Genomic DNA, 9199 nt, shown 5'->3' with positions numbered 1-9199 from the left:
TGTGTGTGTGTGTGTGTGTTGGGGGGAGGGGCATAAATATTAAATGATGTGTGTTGGGGATATGGAACCTTCGAAACAAAGTTACTTTTATCAATCATGTGATTCGTTCGCCTGTGGAGGCTTTCTTACCATTTGCTCGTTTATGTTGTAGTGGGCAGGTCTTCTTATTTCGGCAAAAAAAAAGTAGGCAGGTCTTCTCAAAAGGCGCTGACAAGGAACAGCACGCTAATTTATTTTCTGCAAAAAAAGCACGCTATTTTCTTAAATATACACAAAGAACAGCTTGATATGTATAGTCTCACCATTCTGTCAAACTAAGTAAACATGAGCCCATGAGTTCTGCTGAATCAAACTAAGTACACAAAGAACAACCTTCCTAATGATATATATAGACGAGTTGAAAACCTAAAGGTTGTTTGAGAAAAAAAAACTGATTTCAACTCGCACCCAAATGTGTGTCCTTTTTTTCGTTTGAAAGAGAAGCAAAACCATTGGAGTAAAAGTACATGACACCATGCTTTGTAATTCTGAGAAATATCAATCTAAAATGGATATAAAAAGGTGCACCAACAGGCAACTCCTCCCAAGGTAAAACGTAGCAATAGCTTCTATAGGTTGGCTACAATATATTTTAGGTTTGGGGTATGATTTTGATAATCCTTGCCGGGAAATAAATGTGAATCCAACGAATTAATTGAACTGTAGTTACTTGATATAGAGAATAGAAAAAAGTAGTTTAGTAGTTCATTGCTAGGCACAAGATATTTCATCTTCTATTTGATGTAGGACAAAGGAGTTACCAACACACTCGTATCCGGAGAAATGCTAGAAAGGTTTCTTCATGAACACATATACCCTTTTTGACCTAAAACACCTCATTTGCTTCAGAGAAATCTGATAACATGGGACATTGTAGAACAACTAAATATATAAGAGAAGATTACACACCATCAACCCCTCTGAACAAAAGTATAACCTGAAGAAGCCAGTCCTATTCATGAAATATCCCTAGGAGGCATGTGCTAGTGAGTCCATGCTTTGTTCTCCTGCATGTTTCGTCAAAAACTGATTGGAAATTGAGCGCTATTAATTCGAGTCCAAAAGGCTTAACCTAAAACACACCAGCCTAGTTAAAGTAATTGGAGTATATGTGATCACACTGAGGGAGGAAGCAATCTAAGCTAGAACTAATTAGTATAGGTATAGATTTATGCAGCCCAGTTGACAATTCAGTATTTTTAGGGAGAGACTATATATTTGAAAGACAGTTTTTTTAAGCTACATCGCGACTTATATATACTTTGCAACAGTTTTGGGGACACGCTAAACTATATTAAAATCTGAAAAGGCTAAAAAAAGTCACTAACCTATCAGCGTGGTCGCATATTGGATCAAGTAGAAGGATAAATATCTCCTAGAACATGCATTTGGTGATATTGGCAGACTGCATCACAACCCCTCACAATTCCGCATGGGGAAGACCTGATTTGTCTGAATGAACATGTAAATCCGCAGATGATGTTGCACACCTTTTCCTGCAAGTAGCGACCAGTTCACTCACATATAGAAGATAATTAACTAAATTCTCACTTGGTGAATATACCCCGCGAAGCGTGTCATAATCCCTATCCTCCACATTGCGCTACTGAATTGGTCGCTGCTCATAATCACTATTTCAGCAATATCAAGTACTAAATTCCAACATACTGTTGAATATTCTCGCAATCTCTCACCCGGAATGACCTGGAGGACACAAGGAGGCACAGTGTTAGCAATATTAATCAAGATCCATATAGGCATGACATCGTCCTGTTTGGTTCATGTACGGACATGTTATCCACTCATAGGTTACGTATATGAAGCTAGCTTAATAAGTCATTTATATATTTTCTATATTAATCTACCCATGATGCAACAGAGAAAACGCAAAGTAAGTACCTTTGTCCACAAAGCGATTTCTCCTCAGCATGCATGCTTTTATTTTCTTGCCGGCTGACCGGTGTGTACATGTATGTATTTTGGCGTTGCATGGGGTAGAATGAGGCAGAATCGATCAAGTGCTGATGGACAAGCAAGAGGTTAGCCATGTACTGCAGGTGGATCGATCCGGGAAAGTTAGGTTGACTCGGTGCTTCGTCGTCGCCAGCGGACTACTGTGGGATAGGGAGATTGACATGGGATGTGGTAGACCCGAGGAGGAGGGGGAAGAGGACACGCATCAAGCTATGAGCGATGGTGCATCTATAATTTTTCTTAGGGATGGTGTGTGTACAATATTTTAAAATTAGGGTGAATTGGAACGTATACTATCAGGACTCTTACAATGCTTGCTTATTTTGTCTAAACCACAGGAGTACAGCTTTAATATCCGGAGGCTAACTTTATGTGTTTTATGATAATCAACATGTAGGCTCAGATATTTTATTTTTTGAGAATCAGGCCCAGATATAATCTAATTAGTAAAAGAATATAACATTTTGGTCCTAGATATAGGGGTTGATCTCCACCGTGATAATTCGGTCCCACCAAAGATGAGTGGCCCTTAATTACTAATTATGTGGTAATTTCTTCGGAGTCTGAAAAATATCCTCCCTGAGATTATCTCGCCTACACAAAGTGCTTTCGTACCAGGAAGGATGATTACTGACAATATTCTGATAGCATATGAATGTGTTCATAAAATCAAGAATAAGAGGGCTGGACAAACTGGTCTGTGTGCGGTAAAATTGGACATGCATAAAGCTTATGACAGGGTGGAATGGTCCTTTTTACATGATATGATGGCTGCTTTGGGATTTCATGAACATTGGATTGAGATGATGATGGCTTGTGTAAGATCTGTCAGGTATAAAGTGAGGTTTAATTCTCAAGAGACGGATTCTTTTACTCCTACTAGGGGTATTAGACAGGGGGGGCCCATCTCCCCTTACTTGTTCCTCTTATGTGCGGAAGGTCTTTCTAGTCTATTGCAGTATGAAGAAGAAGCTGGTGGCATATAAGGAATCAGAGTGTGCAGAAATGCACCATCAGTATCACACCTATTATTCGCTGATGATTCTTTGATTCTAATGAAAGCAGACACTTTAAATGCAGCTTCCTTACAGCATGTTCTAGAGACCTACTGTCAGAGTTCGGGACAATTGGTGAGTTTGTCGAAATCTAGTGTCTTTTTCAGTCCAAACACTCCTGTCGTATCTAGGACTGAAATTTGCCAACAGTTAAACATTGACACTGAAGCTTTATCTGACAAGTATCTCGGGCTTCCGGCGATGGTGGGAGCAGATAGAAGTGACTATTTTAGGCACTTTTGTGAAAGAATTAAAGAAAGGCTACAAGGATGGATGGAGAAAAGGCAAGGAAATTCTTATTAAATCTGTAGCTCAAGCAATCCCACTTTTTGCCATGTCGGTCTTTAGTATACCTAAAGGGATTTGCAAAGAGATCACGGATTTGATTGCTCAGTTTTGGTGGGGGATGATGAGGAACACAAAAGGATGCATTGGTACACTTGATGGAAACTTTGCTATCCAAAAAATGAAGGTGGGATGGGCTTTAGGGATCTCCACTCTTTCAATTTGGCAATGCTCTCGAAACAAGGTTGGCGACTTATCACCAACCCAGATTCTCTTTGTGCTCGAGTTTTGAAAGCAAAATATTATCCAAATGTAAATTTACTCCAAGCAACACTGAAAAACGGAGCATCATTTACATGGCAAAGTATTATGAAGGGGTTAGAAACTTTTAAATTGGGATATATATGGCGCATCGGAACTGGAGAGAATGTGAATATATGGAGTGATCCTTGGGTGCCAGCCAGCCCGGATAGGAAGGTTATCTCAAACCGAGGTCAAACTATTCTCTCGGTCGTCAGTGATCTCATTGACCCTCATACGGGAGCATGGGACGAGCCCCTGATCCGTTCTATTTTTAATCCTGTCGACGCCAGAAGAATCATGCAAATCCCAATTAATCACAATGCATTTGATGATTTTATTTCCTGGAACCCAGATCGGAGGGGTATTTTTTCAGTTCGTTCGGCGTACCGCTTACAATGAATTCAATCTTTTCAGGCGCATGCAAATGTATTGCCACGCCCAACTGGATCAAACTTACCGGAAGTATGGCCTACACTGTGGAAACTGCAGGTTCCACGTAAGATTCAGATTTTTTGTTGGCGTGCACTTCATGGAATTATCCCCCTAAGATCCATACTTACTAATAGACATGTGGGTACCAATGGCTCATGTCCGATTTGTCACCAGGACGCAGAAGATGTACGCCATCTGCTTTTTGACTGTACACATGCAAAGGAATTGTGGCTCCGACTGGGTATACTGGATATTGTTGAAGAAGCGAAGTTAATTGATCGCTCTGGTTCAATCATACTCGAACACCTGATCCTAGCAGACTCCAGACCGATCCCTATAAAGCCTAATTTGGATGTAAAACAAGTGATAGCGGTTGGGGCTTGGTACTTATGGTGGGTGCGCCCTGAGCTCACCCCTGATGGATCACCGCCACCTCCCTCGAGATGGCCTATTTCGGTCCTGGCAATTGCAAACAATTTTCATCAAGCCAACTTAAAAGTTCGTGTTGTACATGAACATAAATGGAGCAAGCCGGAACCCAAGTTTGTGAAGCTAAACGTGGATGCCTCTTTCCATATGGATGAGGGTGCAGGAGCCATTGCAGCTGTTCTTAGAGACAGTAATGGTAATTTTTTGGCGGCACAATGTCGGTTTATACCTTATGCAGCAGATGTGGTGACAACGGAGGCTATGGCTATGCGTGACGGACTAATCTTTGCAAACTCTCTGGGGTTCCCACGAGTGGAAGCTGAGTCTGACTCCTTGACGGTAATTGATTATTGTACTGGACAGACAAGATGGTGGGATGCTGCGGCGGCGATCTTTGCGGAATGTGTGGACGTGTCTTCGTCAATCAGGAAGGTCAAATTTAAACATTGTTATCGTTCTTCTAATCAAGTGGCGCATGTGCTAGCTAATCATGGTTTTTGTAATAAGATTTCTAGTAGTTGGACGGGGGAGCCTCCGGGCTGCCTAATTCCAAACCTTGTGGACGATGTAACCCTTGTTTAATTGTAATAAAGCTAGCCATGATGGCATTTCCTAAAAAAAATGTAGGTATATGTAGATAGATAGATAAATACAGATAGATAGATAGATAGATAGAAGGGGGACGCCCAGTTGGGGAAAAAAGGATATTGAGCCTTTAGCCATACTTACGTTACTTAATTTGCAAGAAGTAATAGTACATATGAAATCACCAACATGATAACCATATGTGTGGCTACATTATTCGGTGCAGATCTTCATTTGTTCATGCAGCAGGATCCCTAGTACTCCCTCCGTTCCTAAATATTTGTCTTTTTAAAGATTTTAACAAGTGACTACATACGAAGCAAAATGAATGAATGTACACTCTAAAATATGTCTATATACATCCGTATGTGATAGTTCATTTGAAATATCTAAAAAGACAAATATTTAGGAACAGAGGGAGTACAATGCATTATCTGGGTGTTAAGGGTTAGGCGTCCATCCTGACATAGGTGCCAAAGGCGTCAATGACGTACTCCGAGCGCCCGTGCAAGCCCACAATTTCGCCGCCAACTGCAGGGAGCTCGAATGGTGTGCCTTCCTCTGTCCCATATGGCCCAAAAGTACGCCGGTTGCCAATGAAACTGAGTGATCTCACGACGAACCGGCCATTGTAATCACCTACATGGCCTTTGGCGCCGATGAGGTACTCGTCCGACTCCAGACATATCTAGGCATGCCACAACAAACCCATGAAGCTCCATTAGTCGTTTCATAACGCGCACCCATGTTAATTTGTCTGGAAATGACAACAAAATATGATAGGAAAATTACTGAGTACTACTCCCTCCGTTCCGAATTACTTGTCGCACGTATGGATGTATGTAGATGTATTTTAGTTCTAGATACATCTATTTCAGCGACGAGTAATTTGGAACGGAGGGAGTACCTCTGAGCGCTTGCCTTCCCGGCCGATCAGCTCCTCCCCCTCCTGGTCGTCCAGGTCATAAAGCCCCAACACGCCGCTGACCGCACCGCCATGCCAGACAACCATTTTAAGTATGCGGCGAAAGTTGCAGGGGTCAATGTCTCTGACGATGCCCCGTCCGCCACCGCAAGGTCCCATCTTCACAATCCGTCCCACTTGACCGATGGAGCTGGCCTTGTTGGAAGACGTCTTCTCGTGCTCCGCCTTCTCTTGGTAGTACATCTTCCCAGTAGTGCACCCGTAGACGGCGTTGGGGTAGACAGACACGGAACACCGGAAGTACGAGGCTCTCTTTTTCTTTGTTTCTTTTACTATGAAATCCTCGCTTGATCAAGACACTACCTGATCAAGACACAGTGCAGCCTTGGTTATGTATATATACACTACCTGATCAAGACACTAGATAGCCTAGTAGCACTCGTACTCATTTAGAATCATTATAACTGAGCAACTTTCGAGCCATCCCAGGCCATCAACATGCACAGCCGTCCGATCCTCACTTTTTGCCATTTTTGCCCGTCGGATTGGCCCTGGATCACATGTACTCGCTCGCTTCGTTCGCTGCAATTGAGCCCCGACCGTTCTGGGCCGCTGCTCCGGGAACTTTTTTGGGCCTCTGTCGTTAAATCGGGTTTAATGGCCTTCTATCACGCGGCTATCGCAACCCCTTCTTTTGGTTCGCAAGGTCGCATGGCGGCTCCTCCCGACCACTCTGGGTTCTGATCCGATCGATGCGGGAGGGACGACTCCCATGGCCACCGCGCTGGATTCTGGCCGACGCGACGAACGCCCTGGCCGGCGAGAAGATCCGGCGGCCGCGCGTGATGCGGGTGAATCGGGGGCCGGCCGATCCAGCCGACGCGGTCGTTCGCCTGCGAATTGGAAATGGAGGGACGCCATCGATGATGGCCGGCGCCTCATCCGCTGGATACTCGGCAACGATGCCGCGGCCTTTAGGTTGGGTTACGAGTGCGCGGTCCATGGTTCCGCTACCGTCCGTTGAAAGGTAACCACGCCTAGCCTCCCTGCCGCCCCTTCCTCCCGTGAGCACCATTATGTTGAACCTAATTTTCACCTTTTGTGCAGATCGGACATCATGGTTTTTGTCATTACCCTGCCACTAATCATCCGAAGAGATGGAGATGAGGTTGCTGTTTGACCATGATACGAAGAGGTAAAACATAATCAGCTAGGTTATTCTGCATGTCTTGCCAATTTAATTGTTTTAAATTAGACTATTAATTAAAAAATCGTCTGCTCAGTGTCTTTGGGATTGGAGGATAATGACTGGGTTCAAACCATTTTGCTTCCCGACAACGTAATAGTTGTGCAACATATTGATTAAACAAGTGAGTAGCAAGCCAGAAATGACCCGTAAGAGATTTTTTTGTATTTGATAGGGCCACTTATTTCATCAATCCATTGTTGGTAGGTGGAGAATTTACTATTTGTTCAGATGGCAAAGAAGCACTCATCTGCAGTTAAAGTGATGCCGAAATTCTGGAACCTGAGCAAGAGAAGCATGTTTTCACAAAATTATGAGAAGATCTGCTGAATAGACTACGTTTTCTGCATTGTGCGCTCTTGTCTCAATTGCTGCAAGTACTTTTGACAAAATGCTATTTATCCGTTCAAGTTAATCTGAAGAATTGGTACTAATTGTAAGTCTACTTCATCTGATCTTGTCTCTTTAATTATTTTTGAGTATATAATTTTTTCTGACTTCTCCATACCACAAAATACAACACAAATTTTTACATGCTTATATGTATGGTGTATGGTGTTTATTTTTCTTTTGGTGGTTCATTTCTTCTTTACGGGAAGTATGTAATACATTGAATGCAAACATAGCAGAACCTGTATTCTAGGATTTTACATGCTCATATGCATGGTGTCAGCTCTAACAAGGTACAATATTTTCAAAAGGGTTAGTGCCCAAGTTCTACAGAATTACGCAGACATAGTTTGTTCTGTTGACCTAAGAACATGACTTCTCTTTATTTTCTCTCCTAAGGCTTTGAGCTTCGTGGAAGCTATTTCTATGATGAAAGGGATAAGAACTTAGTCCTTTTAGATAAGGAACATACATAAATTATTTCAAAACTGTATCATTTGGGAAACAAATAATAGTTCCGTCAATTTGTATCGAGTAGTGACATATGAGTAACCCTCACTTGGTCTCATTGAAATCTTGCCGCTATTCAGCCAAAGCCAGTAACATTTCTAAGCAATGTGGTCTATTTCTGCTCGATCAGTGGAGCCTCGGTGGATCTGTATCACAATCATTACAAGATGAGCTTGTGACTTTGAGAGGACACCATTCCATTTATCACGAGTTAATGGGGAAATCCTACAGAAACTTAAATATGAATTTCAAGTAAATTTCGTTTCTTTCTTCGTTTTCTTGAACTATTAGCTTTCTCAAGGGTCGTATTCACATAGTTATTTCCTCAATCATATATTGTTAATAACTTCTGTTTCAGCTATTGCTACCACTTTTGTGGCCATTTATTCGAGAATGCTGCTCGCTACGAATACACAACAAGGATGACATTGAGGCCATCAGGACACACCGGTTAATGTCCAAGCACTGGCAGCCTGATGCCTAAGATAATTGTATAATTTAGCACCCCAAATCTCAATGTGTGATGTGAAAGCATACTGTATTTACTTTATGGTTGTTTCATTCTTGCCCTCCTCAAAGTGGAACATTGTGATTCTGTGCACATGTTTTTTTACAATTATATCTCCATGTGCCTAGCATTCTTATGTCACGGCTCATTTTTGTTTAAATTCACGGATGCCGCAAAACAAGTTGGGGCCGTAACGGTTTGTTTGCCAGTTGAATACGAATTACTGCTTTATTTTCCCTGCCTAACCATTATTCCCATGTGTGGTGTGCTATTCCTGCTGCTACAGATTGCATCAATACAAAATGTCGATTAACTACACCAGCATGTACATGTACAAGTACTATATTCCTTAGTTACCGTCACTATGTGGACTTTGTTGGAAGAGTATTTTTGTGTGGCATGAGAAGAAGTTGGATGGATTTATTTTAGCCAGATTTTGTACATATTATGCCTTACTATTGTACTGGGACTATTATCTTAAATTAGATGTATGGAATTTGTGAAGATATAAATATTAT

General features: G+C 42.0%; 1 long non-coding RNA gene across 1 annotated transcript; it reads left to right on the top strand.

The window, feature by feature from the left end:
- Positions 1 to 6725: 6725 nt before the first annotated feature.
- LOC123172401 (uncharacterized) lies at positions 6726 to 8912 on the top strand. The gene is made up of 4 exons (XR_006485571.1): positions 6726 to 7054; positions 7135 to 7222; positions 7311 to 7397; positions 7481 to 8912. It is a non-coding gene; the product is annotated as an uncharacterized lncRNA (long non-coding RNA).
- Positions 8913 to 9199: the final 287 nt, after the last annotated feature.

This window comes from Triticum aestivum, unplaced genomic scaffold (assembly GCF_018294505.1).
Source record: "Triticum aestivum cultivar Chinese Spring unplaced genomic scaffold, IWGSC CS RefSeq v2.1 scaffold241159, whole genome shotgun sequence".
Classification (NCBI taxonomy): domain Eukaryota; kingdom Viridiplantae; phylum Streptophyta; class Magnoliopsida; order Poales; family Poaceae; genus Triticum; species Triticum aestivum.
Note: the sequence above shows the minus strand (reverse complement) of the source record. Positions and strands in the feature narration are given on the sequence as shown.